Raw genomic sequence first — 17,400 nt, forward strand, 5'->3', positions numbered from 1 at the left:
AATATGGTCACTCACATCCTTCAGTCACAGATAATTAATATGTTTAATATTTAAACGATGGACAGCATATACAGATGGACAAAATGTGTGTGAGTGTGCATGTGCTCACGCACACACATAGATGTATCTGGATGCATGATCCTTCATAACCAATTTTCTAGTTGAGTAATCTCTAATAAAAAGGATACCAGATGTAGAGTGGGACATACAGGTTGCAATTTCAGTTCTTTCATATATATTGGGCACATGTCTTCGCTTCTTTGATTTCTTCAACAAAAGAAAATAGAGAATTGAGCTTCTAAACCCAAATTTTATGATTTATGAACAACTATCCTTTAAGTTCTAATTTGAAATATTACCAGTTCTTACATATTCTGCATTTACTCTGAAACATGGTCTAGTCCTTGATGTCTTAGCAATTTGAATAGAAGATATCTTCTAATTGGTAAGGGTTTGACAATTTTGTACATTCATCATCATCCACAAATAAAGTTTAATGGTCTCACTTACTACCTAAAAGTGTTTTTGCCTTAAATAACATTACAATTCAAAACATTCTAAAAATGGGAATGGGTTTTTTTTTTTGGTCTAGTATTTAAAACTCTGTGCCCCCCACTTCCCCACACCTTCACCCACCCCACAAACATCAAATTACGTAGGTGTGATACAGGCTCCATCACCAAACTCTAGCTTCCCAATAATCCAGATCCTTGGAACAGTAGTGATGGCTGAAGACACAGAGTTCCTGCTGTCCATGTGGAGGTGCTAGACTGAGTGTACAGATCCCACTATTGGTCTTGGTACCTGAGTAGTCCTTGCTATTGTAGGCATTTGAGGAATGAAGTAGCGTCTCTGTCCTTCAAGTAAAATTATAATTTAAAAAGTTTGAAAACTTAGAAAGGAGTTAATTTTTAAAACTCATCACCTGGGCCCAGTGGCATGGCCTAGTGGTGAAAGTCCTCGCCTTGAACGCACTGGGATCCCATATGGGTGCTGATTCTAATCCTGGCAGCTCCACTTTCCATCCACCTCCCTACCTGTGGCCTGGGAAAGCAGTCGAGGATGGCCCAAAGCCTTGGGACCCTGCACCCACGTGGGAGACCCGGAGGAGGTTCCTGGTTCCCCGCTTCGGATTGGTGCGGCACTGGCCTGTTGCGGCTCACTTGGGGAGTGAATCATCAGATGGAAGATCTTCCTCTCTGTCTCTCCTCCTCTCTGTATATCTGACTTTGTAATAAAAATAAATCTTTTTAAATGAAACTCATCACCGATATTCCCTGAAATAGTATTCAATGAATAATACGAAAACTCTCCAGTTGTACTGCATGCAAGAGAGCCAGAATTGATTGAAAGGAATTAAGCACCTGCCAAAAGCAGCTTTTACAGAAAGGGAATTAATATTTATATTATTTATATTAATTATTATATTGTTTTGCCCATATTAGAGAGTGAAAGTAGTCAGTAGTTAAATAAAGTTGGAGTTGCTAGAGTGAAAGTGGCCCATAGCTAAAGTTGTGAGTTCCTTAGATAAAAGGACACAACATGTTCACACTGGGTCCTAAAAAATCAATTGTGTCAGAAATAGGGAAGATGTTCCATTTTTAGTAACATATAGATATTCATTTTGTTATTGTACACCTGGCTTGTTCTCTGGATCTTAACATTTTCTCTGAGCCAGGAAAACTGACATAGGGAGGTCAAAATCGTCTTTGAATGGAATTTCACTTAGGAATATTCCCCTTATTACCAATTGCATGCTGAAAGTACTTTAGCCTGGAATGATTGCTTGTTAGCACACAAATGTATTCATTGGGAAAGTAGAATATAAGTTACATTGTGCTATTAATTTTTTTATCTGGAGAAGTAACAGAACATTGTAAAAGTATACACAAGTTACATATTTTCCAAAGAGAAAGTAGAACAATTACAGAAATTACGTCTGGCATTATCTTTCTAGCAAATACAGTGAACTGACATTAAGAAACACAACTGTAAGCATTTACATGCCTATGAGCAGCATGGGGTGAATAATTGGCTATTAAGGCCATACAGATCCAATTTTGAAAAATATAATTACAAGATGAGACTATGAATATCTACAATGGGTGTGATAATACATCTTGATCTGACTGAAGTATTTGATGTAGTGTCTCATAAAATTTTACTCACAAAATTAATTTATACTATCTATTTCAATTCACCAAGTACCATCTGTACTTAGCTCAGCTCATTCTCACTCCAAAGACTCCTGTCTATAGTAGATCTTTAATAAAAAGAAAAAAGAATGAACATATTCCTAGTATTCCATGGGGGCTGCACATTACTGTATTGATTGTACAGCAAGAGACTTCATGTTTGATGTGCTCTAAGCTAACATGATTGCATTCTTCAAGGTCTCAAATCTTGCAAGTATGAGAACCAGAACAATAATAAGCTTTTGAGTGATGATAAGCATTTAGCTTTGACAGGTGGTCAAAATTTATGCCTTCCACCTATAATCTGCACAAATGTTATGTTATTTACTAAGTAGTGTTAGAAAACAAGAGGGTAGCAGAATCACAGCAGGCCTTGTTGCTATCATTTACAAGAAAGACATTTAGTTGTGCATGTATAATGATGACTTTTGAGCTATTCTTCACATCCAGCACAAGACTGCCACGTAAGACTTCCCACCGAGTCATCAAATTTCTTAAATGATTGCATTGTTTGATAGATACGTGGATTTCTTCTCAGAGGTCTTCAAGTATGCTATCTTTATCGAAGGAGCTCTGAGAACTCCTTCAATAATTCCATTTCGCTTCAACTGAATAGCTTGAAACTCATCATTTTTATTATTATTATTGTAAAATCTAGCAAAAGGCTTATACCTTTGTCATTGCAAATTGGAAATGGAAAGATTGATGGGCAAACCATATGCCATACAATTTATTAATGTACCATCTTCAAAGCAATGGGAGCATTTACTTTTGAAATGACACACCAACTCCAATCAGCACAGAAACTAAAAGCTGCCAAATTTCCAAAGACCAGAATCACTTTATCACTTACTGCATATTTACTAAGTGTTTGCAAAAACAACAACAAAAAATACCTGATCTCTTTTGCTATTGAGTGTGAGAATCACATTTAACTATTACCAGGCAAACAAGGAGTACACATGTTTTCTTGAACATGTTAATGTAAAAGAACACACCTGTTAGAATGGGAGCATTCGAAGAGACAAGAGCATATTTGAGGCTTAGGGAATGATTAATAAATCATGAATCTCTATATTTGAATGTGATCTATAACCTGGTTACCAGTATAGATTTAGGTGGGAGTTGGGTAAATGTTGAAATGTATATAGTAAGTGAAGGGTATTTTAAACACCCAAATCTGAGTATTTTAATCCAGTATTAGCGTAGATTCCTTTTATTATTTATTTTTACTTGTATTTCATCCACTTGAAGTGTGGAATGGATGGAAGGAGAGGAGAGAGACAGACAGACAGAAGAGATTGACCTTCCATCTTCTAGCTCACAGCCTAAATGCCTACAATAACAAAGACTAAACTGGTTGAAGTGAGGAGCCCAGAACTCCATCTGGATCTGCAACCCAGGAGAAAGAAGCCTAAACATCTGAGGTACCGTTTATTATCTCCCAGGATGCATTGTCATGAAGATGGACTAACTGGACTCAAGTTGTGGTGCTATAATGTGATATGGGTAGCTCACGCTGCAGCTTAACCTGTGGCTCACAACGCCCACCTCTAGGTGTGGATTCTGAAAACCAGCAAGAAATGGCTGCATCCAAGCTTTCTGGTGAGGCAGACAGGCTCTGGGAATTCTGCTTTCGTGGCTCTTACACAAACTTGAGTGGGGCCTCGCTGGGAACTCAAGGCTGTCCTGATCATTCACAAGAAGGAGATTTTGTTCTTAAGCTACATAATGGACAAAGGGTTCAGTGATCCACATCAACAGGAAGATTGGTACAAGCTTCTTCTCTCTGTCCGTGACTCTGACACGCCCCTGGGCCTGTTTCACACTGCACTCCTGTGGCGCTAGGCACTCTGTGTTCCCGAGGATTTGCTTTCCTGAGTGTGTTGCACCGGGGTTGGGATGGAGAATATCGATGGAGGTAAATGGGGACTTAATGAGAATCTAAAAGGTCAGTTAGTCATGCTAGGAGAGCCTCAGACAGATGAAGTGAAATATGGCTTCAGTATACAGTCTGAACTTGGAAATGCTTTCAAGGCAATTTTCAGCCATGCACTCATTTACATACGAGATGTGGTCCAAAACACAGAATATAGGTGAGAACTAGACCCAGGTGTCCCAAGTCAGCCTACGGGAAGACATACTGTCTTTATGATATACAGTATTCCACCAACGTGCTCAGCCTACCGTGCGTGTTGTTTGACCTGTTAAAAAACATTCCAATGATGCAAACAAGCTGAGGATAAAATGCTGAACTATGAAGTTTCTTTCATCCCTACTTTGTATTACTGTGCTTAACAACTCTACTGAAAACAATTTCAGACGTGCCTCTCCTTGCTTGTAGAACTGAATAATGTGTTTTCCTGGGGTGAGCATCAGTTCTCCTAGTATGAACAGATGAGCTGCGAAGACCCAAGATCTAAGAAGGGACAGACCAAGACTGTTTTGTCTGTCATAAGTTGTTACTCAAGACCCTCTCTGATGCTAAACGAATTCCATATGCAAACTTGGTGTAGGCAAGGAGAAAAACAAAAACAGAGCCAAGCACTCACATGGTGATTTCTCCTGAGAATAATATCTCACAAGCAGATTTAAAAAATTCCTATTGTAGTAGTCTTCGGCAATAGAATCTGTTGTTTTCATTTCCTAGCGTTCTCTGCTGTGGCTAAGCATAATTGCACAGTAGAAAGTGACAGCCCTCCATTCACATCTTTTGTTGACAGATTCTCTGCTTGGATCACAGAGGGGTTCCCAAGCAAAGCCTGCTGCTGCAGAGGCTGCATCCTCAGGCAGAGCCAAGCAGGCTTCACATCGACTGCACCTGAGCTTCTTATGTCAGTGGGACAGGGAGACGGGTGAAGGTTTGAAGGTTAGCTTTTTCTCCCATGCATCATAAGAGCAATCAACCACAATTGTCCCACCGAATGCTAGAGGATTGGTTCCAGTGCCTCCAAGAACTGGAGGTCTTCTATGAGAAATGGCAGGATCTTGGCATATAATCTGCCTGCACGCCCCTATTTACTCTAAATCATCTCTAAATATGTTACTATGTAAGTGCTGCACCAGTATCTGTTGTATTGTTTTAAGGGGTAACAATAACTTAAAAAATCTGTACCTCCTCAGTGGAGAGGCAGTTTCTTCTCTGAATACTTTTGATCCATGATTGGCTAAATCTGTGTGCATGGGCGCTGTAGATAGGTACGTTGGAGTGCATGTTATTGAACACAGATAAGCCTGACACCAATGGGGCAAAATTCACACGAGATCAAACTCCCAGGATAAAGGACTCCTGACCACAAGAGCAGTGGCCAGAATCACTGGTAGCCACAGGAAAGCATTCTATCACATTATTTTGAAATTTTCACCATATTGGTGGTATCTCAGATACATAAATGATTGAGGTGTTAATGTCTAACTATGGATCATCCATGTGGCTAACAATTGGTATTGCTCTCTCTCTCTCTTCATCTACCAACACCAAGCACAGTTCAGAAACTCTAACACACAAGTCTTTTAACACCGTGGAGTCTAATTCTCTGCAGACTCATTCCTTTCGCAATTGGGCAGCTTCCTTACAGTAGGCCTTGGGTTCTGAGATGCATCAGAAAACAGCTTCTTGCTCCGGGGCTGCCTCTGCCCTGTTGGGTGTCACACACTGACAACGTGCCTCCTCGAGAGGCTATTTTAAGGTAGCAGCACGGGTAATGGCAACGGCAGGACTCATCTGAACAATTCCACTTCACAGGAGGCAAGGGCAATGCAAGCCCACCAAGACACATGCTGCTCGTTCTCAATGAGAGATCTACACACCCCTGCCCAGGACGCCCGTGTCCATGTGTGGAGGGCCCCCTGGCCTCCATGCATCCCCCCTTGGCTCCCAGGGCATGAGTGGCTATGCATATTTATTGCAGCTACAATTCCTGCTTTCATGTCAGCCACTGTTGCTCATTGGCTGAAAGCCGGAGTACAGATCACTGCAAAGCTGGCTTTCGAGGTAGCAGATGACTGCTTCCTTGTCTTGTTTAATAAATTGTATTTCTTTCATATGAAAATGAACAGAGTTAAACTGCTTCCTGTTTTATTGGCAGTGATTTTATAGTAGGAATGTGGGATGTGTATATATATACACACACATATATACATACATATATATATACAGAGAGAGAGGGAGAGAGAGAAACGGGTTGTTTGAAGGCATGTTTAGAATACTTCCTGCCACGGACTTCAAAATGGATGTATTAATCCATGTTAATCTGGCTCAATCCTTGAAAACAATGGCATTTACTTTACAACCCCACCTGGCACTCTGAGTAGTCTTATAAATATGCTCCATTGCTTACATGTTTTCACTTTATTGTACCTGCAGGCAGAGGAAAAGCAAATCAAAAGATAATAATGCTGAATTTGATTAAAGTTGCTCAATGGTATACGTGGAAATATCAGATATTTCTGAAATGTCTGATTTTTAATAAAGTTTAGCAAATCATTCTTTACAAAATGAAAGTATAGCCTATAAGTGTTGCATGTACAATTACTTTCAATAGCTCCTTGCAAAAGGGAACTACCTGCTCATTTTAATCACAAAGTTGACTAAATTTTAAAAAAGTTTGTATTATGCCAAGACTCTTATTAAAATAAAAAACTACTCCATTCTATTATTACTGCTAAATGTTGGGCTTTAATATAAGCATCACATTGCACCTGGCTGAGCGGTGACCTCTAAGGCTTTAATTATGAATGAGGATCTTGAAACTCCAGTTAGAATTTGTTTTGGCATCCTTCCTCCTTGTGAACTTTTGAGTTTCACTAGAAGCTCAGAAACAGCGGATTACTTTTGATGAAATGAATTGTCATTAGAACAGTAAGGAAGGTGGGTGAGATGGTGCAGGTGGGAGGCTCAGGCAGGAAGTATCGCTGTGTGCCAGGGTCTGTACTGTGAAACAGAGTGGTTACTTAGACATTACTGTGATATTAGAGGACTCACCTGGTCTAAAGCAGCAAATGAAAAGAGCATGTGAGATAGTGCTAGGAAGTCTTCCATTCACCCATCTTTCCTGGGAATCTATCATGCGATAGATCCTCTTTTATGCACTTGTAAGAAAACAAAAAGACCCTTCCCCCCATGGAGTTTCTATTTTATCAGGATGAGTGAAAACATTTTTTTAAAAAAGCAATATGGGCCCGGCAGCATGGCCTAGCAGCTAAAGTCCTCGCCTTGAACACCCCGGGATCCCATATGGGCACTGGTTCTAATCCCGGTGGGTCCACTTCCCATCCAGCTCCCTGCCTGTGGCCTGGAAAGCAGTCGAGGATGGCCCAAAGCCTTGGGACCCTGCACCCACGTAGGAGACCCGGAGGAGGTTCCAGGTTTCCGGCTTCAGATCGGCACACACCGGCCGTTGCGGCTCACTTGGGGAGTGAATCATCGGACGGAAGATCTTCCTCTCTGTCTCTCCTCCTCTCTGTATATCTGACTTTGTAATAAAATAAATAAATCTTTTTTTAAAAAAAGCAATATGTGTACAGAAAGTGGTATGTGCTTTGGGAAAAACAAATAGCAAAGGACAGGACAGGAATGGAGGCAGGTTGCAATTTTAAATAAATACATTTAAGTACTGCTGGGATAACATGATTGTGTTGATCTCTCTTCATGAGAGATGAGTGTTTTCCTACCTCCAAATTTTTAAGTTATTAACAGAAGACAGAATTTTTTCTCTTCTGTCCATTACTAAGGATGCAATCCATGAAGAGGAGGTAGTGTTGGGGAAGAGGTGATTGGACAATGGGCAGTGCTGTGGGGATGTATGGCTGGGTACTGTGTACAGCTCGATGCATAACAGATCTTCTCTAGCCTTCAGGAGTGGGCAAGGCAGCTGCTTCAGACTGCAGGTCACCCCAGATTGGATGTGTGTGCCCCTCAAGTGCATTTACTGAACCCTAACCCATAAGGTGATAGCATTAGCAGGGTGTCCCTCAGGGAGGTGATCCGGACAATAAGGCAGAGCCCTCTTGAGTGGGATGAACGACCTCCTGCCAAAGGGCCACTGAGAGGCCTTCTTCTTCCCCTGTGATGTGACAACACAGGAAAACAGTGGCCATTCACAAGTCAGAAAGAAGGCCTTCCTGAAAGACAACATCTACCAGGATCTTGATCTTAAACTTCACAGCTTCCAGTATGATGAGCAATAAATTTCTGTAGCTATGCCCAGCCCCGATCTACACGAATGGGCGTTTTTGTAAGAGCAACCAGAACAGACTGAGAGAGAGACTGATGAGTGACCAGAGCACATGCATATTGATAGGTTTAAGATTCACTGTCTCCTCAACCCTCTTTTTTGCTGGAACTGATACGCTGGCTGTGGTGCTGTGGTCACCCCTTCTGAGGCTCAGCCGGGGTGACAGAGATGAAGAGCAGGGAACTAAGCACCATAGATGAGAGAGAGTCAGGCAGGAACTTTCAGGAAAACATGCACCACTTCTCTTCATGCAGGCACTCTTTTGAGAGATGTGCAAGCTTGGAAACAATAGACATTAATCCCCACCCAGCAACTGTTATTTGTGCAAATGACAGTATCTGATTGCCAAAGGAAAGAAAGATGCTGTCCGGGCTCCCAGTGTATTTATGTGAGCAAGTGAACAACATGTTAATGCCTGATCCCAGGCTTAGCCTTCCAAGTTAAGCTGAGTAAGAGATTTTACCTTCTTAAAAACATCTCTGTAAACAAACTGTAAAGCTCTTTTCTTCGTTTCAGTTTTTAACCTTTAATCAACAGAACACCAGGGTTGCGCCAAGAATACTGGTTAAAATTCTACTGGCACTTGGAAATCTCTAGATGATAGCATGATTGAAATATGCTGAGGAAATTGTCAAGGAGCAAGTATTTAGGGACTTGTCTGCTTTGCTTTTGATGTCTCTGAGCCTGCGACTCCCACCCCAGTAAGAGTAGATGTATGAGAAAACTCACAGTCCAATGGCCGCTAGGAGTCGGCTCTCCCTGAGTCCGGCTCTTCTTCACGCGCCTCCTCCTAAGACTCAGTGTTTTCCATCATCCTGGTCCTTCTCCTCTAAGATTTCAGGTGTATTCTTGTTGGGGTCATCACATACATAGGGCCTAGCACCATTCCTAACACCTGGAAATGGACCACTAGTTATCCAGGATTTTGCTTTTTAAATAATATGGGAGTGGGGGGGTGGCACATATTTGGTGCAACAGTTAGGATCTGCTTGGGTTGCCCATGTGCCATGTGGGAGTGCTGGGGTTTGAGTCTGAGCTATGCATCTACTCCATTTTCATGCTAACGTACACTCCTCTGGGAGGCCCAGGAAATTGGATCTCTGATACCCTCCTGGGGAGACAAACTGAGTTCTAGGCTCCTGGTTTCAATGGGGTAAAGGCCTGCTTGTTAGCGGCACTTGGGCCATCAAACAGGAGGTGGGAAAGTTCATTCTCTTCCTTCCTTTTATTCTACTTTTTAATAAACAAACACAACTTGAAAAATAAGTTACAATTATATATATACATATGTATATACATATGCATACAAACTTTACAGTCTACAAACAGTAGTTAGCATCTAAAGTGCCCACTGAAAATCAGTTTCCTCAGGACATCAAACTTCACTACACCAGGTGATCACTTGATTAGTGAGAATATGTTTTTGAGTAGCTCATTTTTAAAAAATTTTAAAACTTTATTTGAGAAGCAAAGCCTCCACGTGGTGCTTTACTCCCTAGCTGCCTGTCATGGCCCTTGCTGGACCAGCACTAAAGCTGGAAGCTGGGAACATGCTGAGCATCTCCCACACAGGAGCCAGGAAACTCAGGACTGGAGCCATCACTGCTGCCTCTCAGGGTTTTCTTGATCAGGAAGCTGGAGTCTGGAGCCGGAGATAGGCATTAAATGCAGGCGTTTGAACTTGGAATTGTTGGTATCTTAACTAAGAGCCCAATTCCCACTTATAAGTCGTTTTGACACCGGGAAAAATGTGTGTTCAGAATAGAAGGCCGCTGGGTCACTTTGGGCCAAGTAACGCATGGATCTGTAGATACCAGGCCTTGGAGCCACGTTTCTTCTCAGGGGCAATGAACACCTGCTGTGTACAGTTTCCAGTCTCCCATCTGAAGGGGCACTCCACTGCTTGACCCAACCTCGTGGGGGTTCTACTTCTGCACGGAGGTTATTGCTCAACTTGTCAGCCTGTGTCGAAAGCTATTCATTCAAGAAACCCTGGAATAGTCTGAGGATAGAAACCAACTGCTCTCCCTTCCCCACCCCACCCCATTTTAAGAGCAGGCAACATGATATTTTTATTCCTATCTGCTAGCAAATTTAGCTTTCAAAACTTAGTCTAGGCCTGACTTTGATTGTAAGTACATAGGAACCCAGGTGTCCAATCAGTGTTTTAAAAGCTGCTACCCATGTATTTTCTGGAATTTTCCAAAAGACCCAGAAAAGTATTTAACAGTCAAATTAGCTTAGGTCAGTTTAAGAACAGCAAGATGAACTTGAATGTAAATGAATAAATGATCCTTCAGTAACATGAGCAGCTGCAAGTTAAGTGAGCAATGGTGTTGGGATTGGTCTTTAATGAGCAGATGGGGAAAGTAGAGGACCGAGAATTACCTCAGTCTCTGCTACTCAAATACTTAGGTACCAGCTGTATAGTCACAATATAAAATAAATACATATGCATATCAAATGAGTACTATTGCATGTTTTCAAAGACGAATTCAGTAGGACTTGGGGAATTCTTTTATCAAAGTATCTTGTTTCCCAGTTGGCAAGAGTTTTCTCTAGTATGCGACTTCATTATTTTCCCTGCTATTTAAGGAGTAGCAGGACTTTTACTATGACTTTCTTTTGAATGGCTCATGATCTAAATTAAACTTCACTTACAAAGCTTAAGGGTAACAACTAGAATCTCTGGAGGTCTGCTTTAGATACTAAGTGAAATTATGAAATTAATTTATTCTCATGACAAATCCATCGTGGGTTTGAATGTAACGTGTTTCCCCTTTAATGTACCTCTGAGCTACCTTCTGTCTTTTATCAGCTGTCCTGTTGCTTTCTGGCTGACCTTTTCATGATTAAGAGCATGTGTTTACTTAGAAACACTTGGTTTCTGTCAATTTGCTTTCATCCAATAAGTCAGTTTCCTTTGACAGTTACACATCCAAGCACTTATCCAAAAACCACCAGTAAAATACACATGTGTAACACAGCATAATTATGGCATACATTTCACAATGGTAGTTCCTGGTGCATTTGTACTATGGTTTGAAGACACTGCTTCTTATTTCCTAGTTTCAGTGAATAATAAAGTATATTTAGGGGGAAATTCAGAGATTATTTTTCTCTTCATTTCTTTGATCCTTTTCTTTTCATACTTACACTTTTAGACAAAACAATAGGAAATACTGAAATTTTAAAATAGAGACCATGGTCAGCAATCTCAATGGACATTGGATAAATAACTTCGGAAACACTAAAAGTCCCAATATTCTGATTATTTTCATTCTTGTGTACAGTTAGTTGCGGGACATGTTTAAAAACATCTGCATCCTGTTATATTACTTCTCCAAGAAATAACAGATTGATTTTCCACCCATCTCTCCCAGATAGACCACACCTTCCTCCTTTTTTATTGACCATAGAGCTAACAATTTGAACACAACCAACCTAGAAGTTGCATTCAATGTGTTACACAGAATTTAGTTTTGAAATGACAAACAAAAGTTCTGAATAGGTTAAGCGCAAAAGGGGATCAAATATTTAAAAACACTCTTACATACCGATCTGATAACTGGGTTTCAGTGAAGCATGCCACAGACACAAATGTGAGTGGTCCTGGCAGACGAATGCGGCATGATCAGTTGATGAGATAACCATCAGCATCTTCTTCCTATTACTGAGCTCTCAGGTAATGTTAATGACATCCAGAGGAGACTTAGGCTGTGCCTCTTTTTGATTATCCTGTCTTATCAGGAATAATGGCTTTGGATGAAAGTACTAAGAGTTGTTGACAGAGAAGGCATTTCTTGTGTCTGAACTACCTGACCACTCACAATGGATTTAGGCGCTAGGGGAGAAATTATCACTGGACTAACGGTTTTTCCAATTTGGATCATTAAAACTTTCAGTGAATTTTCCAGTACTTAAGTATGCATCTACTACTCATGAGGATAATTATAATAACTCTAGGAGATTTGTTTATCTTAACAAGATTACACCGTTAAAATATGATCTGCTTCTTACAAATTCTCAGACACTGACTTCATCCTCCAGCTCCCGGTTCTGCAGGGACCCTCAGCAGGCACAAAGGATTGCATTATGGGGTCTGGTCTGTGAGGGGTGTCATTAAGCAAGAATGTGTTTTCCCAGTGACATTCTGCATGGACCACTGACTTTTCTTGCATTGTTTGTTAATAACTGTATGCTCACTTTTAAATTAATTTTTGAGTAATTCATTCAATATGTTTTACATGGCTACATACTCCTTGAAATGTATGTGAATAGATATATTTATTATTCTTATACTTCATAAGAGTGTACCCCATGCTAAGCTTGTGTTGTGACCTGTCAATGGGTACGGCAGACACAAAGTCAGTGCAGAAAAGTTTATTGAGCTATTTCTCTGTTCCTTTTATGAATTACTAGCAGTAATTTCAAAAATGTGTCCAGTGATAACTACAGAGCCCATCTGGGGTACCTATCCTTGGTAGAGTTGAGTCTTGCTTGGTAAAGTCAGGAGGAAACCCCAATAGTAACAAATTATTAAAATCTTTAGGAGAGGGGCTGACATTAGGGTGTGTTAGGCTAAGCCTCCATCTGCAGTGCTGGCATCCCATAGGAATGGAGTTCATGTCCCAGCTGCTCCACTTCCGATTACCTCCCTGCATAGTCTGAGAGGACAGAAGAGGATGGCCCATGTCCTTGGACCCTGTGCCCAAGTGGGAGACCCAGGGAGAAGCTCCTGGCTCTTGGCTCCTGATTGGCCCAGCTCCAGCTGTTGCAGCCACTTGGGGCATGAATCCGCAGATGAACATGCCTCTCTGTCTCTCCTTCTCTCTGTAACTGCCTTTCAAATTGAACTAAAATCAATTTAGAATACGTAGAGTAGAGACAGATGCTGGCATGGCAGGTAGCATAAGAAAGGAGGAGGACAGGTGGGGAATTCACTCAGGAGGGAGGGCAGGGTGGAAAGTCTCAGTAAATCAATGTCATGAAATATGTAAAATTTTTAATTTTATATAAATTAAAGAAAGAAAAGAAACCTCTGACAAAGGAGTTGCTGCTTCAGATGCCTGCATTGTATATCAGGATGTGTGAGTTCAAATTCCGACTCTGTTTCCAATTCCAGCTTCCTGTTAATGTACACCCTGAAAGGCAGTCGGTGATGAAGCTGGTCATGGGAAACCTGAAACTCACATGGCATTCTCAGCTTGCTACGTCAGCCTGGCCCAGTCCAGGCTACTGTGGGCACTTTGGGGGAGAGAACCAGTAGAAAGAAGATCTCCAGTGCTTGCTTTCTGTATCTCTTCCTTTCATCCTTGCATATAATAATAATTTTAGAAAACCACAATGGCAGCATCATTAGGCAAAGGAAGGGAGCAAGTAAGGGTGAAAATATGAAAGGCTCTGGAACATTCTGGAAAAGTTCTGCTTAGGACAAGCCTGCTTCAGCGTGTTCCCAAGAGGTTTCCTTCTTCAGACACTATCTCTTCAGCCACTATCTCTTTCACAAATTTACCTTTTTACTATCATTATCTTATTTGCATTTTTGGTTTCTTGAAAAGTGGTGTTACAACATGAAAAATATGTCTAACAGAAAAACCTGCAGGGATGGTAGGTAATTTTGGTTCCAGCGAATCTCTGGTTTCTATGCTAGCCGAACTTTTGCTCAGTGTGGCCCACTCCCCTGCCCGTCTTCTCCCCAGGCCATCGGATGCAAGAAGCATGCACTAGTTTGAATTTGACCTAAAGCTCCAGGGCAAGCTTTGTGGGCTTGAAGAATTTCCCCTCTCCTTTTCAAATATCCGAGATCAGAAGTGCGACCATGGGAAAAGAGAACAAGGTGACAAAGTAAGGGAATAACAGACGAGGGAGAGATTTTTTTCCCTCGATCAAAGAAAGGGGTTGGGGAGGGTCACCAGGGATATGGTTCTAAGACTTCAGAAGTAGCTCTGGGTCAGAAGGAACAAATGAAGGGGCAAGCGCCAACCCCCAGGATTCATCACAGACCACTGACAAATTACATCATGGACTGAGGCAGAGGAAGCCAAAAAGAAGTGTGGGCCTTTGGTCCAGAGTTGACTTGAGGCTGACAAAGAAGCCGGCTGGCTGCTCTTGCTGCTCCTGCTGTGATGGGAAAGAAGCCAGGATTCCTGTCTGGAAGCTCAGGGAGCCATCCTGGAATTCTGGACAGGGGTGCTCACTGGAGGTTCCTTAAGAGTTGCACAATGCAGCTGTACTTCTGAATCAAAGATGGAGTCCCAGTGAAACTGTTAAATATATCTTGACACTATGATGCTGGGCTTTACACCATACTCTATGACTACAATGTCTCGATGCACTTAAATAGAACAATGGTGAACTTGTGACTGTTGTGGAGAGACTAAACAATTGTTACAATGGGAGGCTGAGGGAGGAAGAGGGGAATGATGGAACGGGAAATTCCTGAGCTTAAGGAAATGTATCATGAAAAATATATTTTTTTTAAAAAAAAGAGTTTTTAAACAATCAGGGTTACACGGACATATTCTCAAAATTCTCTCTTGTCAGGTTTATTTTTCTTGGGAAGAGACCCTGAGATTGTGAATATTTTTCAAAGGGTGCTATAATTTATAATGAGCTTAAGTGTACTGGAACAGGCTTACTGGAGAAATCAAATTCCAGGTTTTAAAACATTTATCCAAATAAATCAAGCAATTATTGATAAGAAGACAACTGGCAATCTTTCTTTGCTCGTTTGTGCATCATAATGTGGTTTAGCCAGTCTGAAGATATTTAGTCAAATGACACATTTCTCTTCAAATCATCAACTGTTATCTTCTTCGAATAGCCCCCAAAACTATGAAAGAAGTAAGTTGGAAGACCTAACAAATAGGTGAAACAACACCATATGTTTTTATGAGATTTAAATTTTAAGCACTTTGACATTTGTGTAGTGATTTTGCTCTAATTTTCTGGTGAGCAGAATTTTTAGTCTGTTCTATTCTCGCTGAGTGCCTTCCCCCCTCCTTTCTTAGCTGGTGACTGGAGTTCGCAACATTCCTTTCATCATTCCTGCACTTACAGCTTTGTGATGAACACAGTCAAAGCACGGAGTGCCATCACTCAGTTCTGAACTTGAAAGATGCCAGTTGTGCCAGTTAATCTGTCCCTGACAGGCAGTACCCAGCTTCTCCCTGGGCTAATGCTCACTGGCCTATCATCTTCAATCAGTGGCTGCTTTCCCTGGCACAGAGGGCAGAAGTAAAGAATCTTCTGGAAAATGACCCTTGCCCAAAGACGACAAGCAGACAAGACAGACAAAGCTAAGAGATGGCTTCTTACGAGCCATGCTGCTCCTCTGAGATGGATGGTGATTTCTAGACATATTTGTGAGCTGTGCTTGCACATCTGTAACATAAATTTTATAGAGCACACACATGCGCCCTGTGTATGTTGTGCACATGCATGTGGCGAGTGCGAACTGGATCTGGGTTGGAGATTCAGTTGGCTTCACAGCTTTCTCAAAAAAGAGTGTGCTACAAGTACTTACTATAAAGTCAAAATCACTCCTTCTTGATTTACACTGACAGATTAGTATGAGGTCGTGAGTGAATTTCCCACAGGTCTCCTAACTGGCATAGTAAGCGTGGTCTTGTAAAGTCCAAACAAATGATGGCATAATTGGTTCTGTGAGCCGTGCGGATTAGATGACCTCTTCTGACCTCTCTCCCCTAACCAGCAGGTTTGAAGGTGGGGAAGAGACTGCTGTGGCTTCAAAGAGAAGCGCAGGCTGACCTTGGAGCTCTGGGGAGTCTGCTGGCTGGGAGCCAAGGGCTGTCAGAGGTGGAATTAACAGAATCAGTGGTTATCAAAGTGTGGACCAGTATCAGCAAGCTCCGCTTGGCTCAGGGACTGTTAGAAATGCACATTTCCTCCCCCGAAGCTACCACACTGAATTCCCTGTGTGTGGAGCCCCCGCTCTGTTGGTGTAATGAGCTTACCGCTGCTTTGGGGTCATCTCTCAGCTTTTCTGAAGGCAGCCAGAATGCCCTCCAGTGCACAGAGAATTAGCGGGAACCAAGGAAGAGGGTCTTTGGGAGTTTTCCCTGTTTAGTTACCAGAATGTTCATGGCCCTCAGTGCAAACTCTTTTTGACTAAGATATTCTCTGCTCAAATCTTTTTTCCCAGAGCTGCCTTTCAATTGTTTTAGTTGAACTACACATTTCTGCTAATCCTTTATTTAGAAAGATGCACTAAAATGACTGCTTGAACTAGGCTTTTCTAAAAGATGAAATCTTTAAAATAATGAAATTATCTATTAACACTTAGGAAACTATTTTGTTTCTCTCCACTAAATGCAGCATGTCCATGTCCCCATCCAGTGCACGGAGATGGGCCCTTGAAATTTGTATCATGGGCTATCTAACCCCTATTTGCCAAAATGAGAATTCTTTTGAGTGTTAAAGGAGAGACTATATACAATGATGTTGGGACAAGAAAGATGGTTTCAGGTTGCTTGGACACGTGGTCAGGTTTAAACAGTTATCCCACTCCACTATAGCTTCAATTCCTTATTTATTTACCTATTGATTTATTATTTATTTATTTTTTAAAAATGTCTGAAAGCAACAGGGAGGAGAGAAGAGAGGGTATAAGGAAAGGAGAAAGGGGGGAGAATTTCTTTCGTTCTCTGATTTGCTCTCTGATAGCCAGAGCTGGGCCAGCCTAAACCCAGCATATGGTACCTCAATCCAGGGCACTGATATGGGTGGTAAGGACCAGCCACTAAAAACCATTACCTGATACCTTCCAGAAAATGATTAATAGGAAGCTAGAAATGGGAGAGGGAGTGAGACCCAAACCCTGGCACTCCAATGTGAGACGTGGATGTGCTGAGGAGTGCTCATGCTGGTTGCACCCCCATGTGAACTCTGTTTCTTTGTCAGAGCCTCCTGAGAATTTTTGTTTGCTTGTTTGTTCTGGTAACATT

The 17,400-nt window shown here is 41.5% G+C and overlaps 1 protein-coding gene across 1 annotated transcript in view; it reads right to left on the bottom strand.

Moving 5' to 3' along the window:
• The window catches only part of GPC6 (glypican 6), a 1,040,817-nt gene that overhangs the window by 307,968 nt on the left and 715,449 nt on the right, over nucleotides 1-17,400 (bottom strand). The window lies entirely within an intron of this gene.

The sequence above is a fragment of the Ochotona princeps genome, chromosome 12 (genome assembly GCF_030435755.1).
Source record: "Ochotona princeps isolate mOchPri1 chromosome 12, mOchPri1.hap1, whole genome shotgun sequence".
NCBI classification, from domain to species: Eukaryota; Metazoa; Chordata; class Mammalia; order Lagomorpha; family Ochotonidae; genus Ochotona; species Ochotona princeps.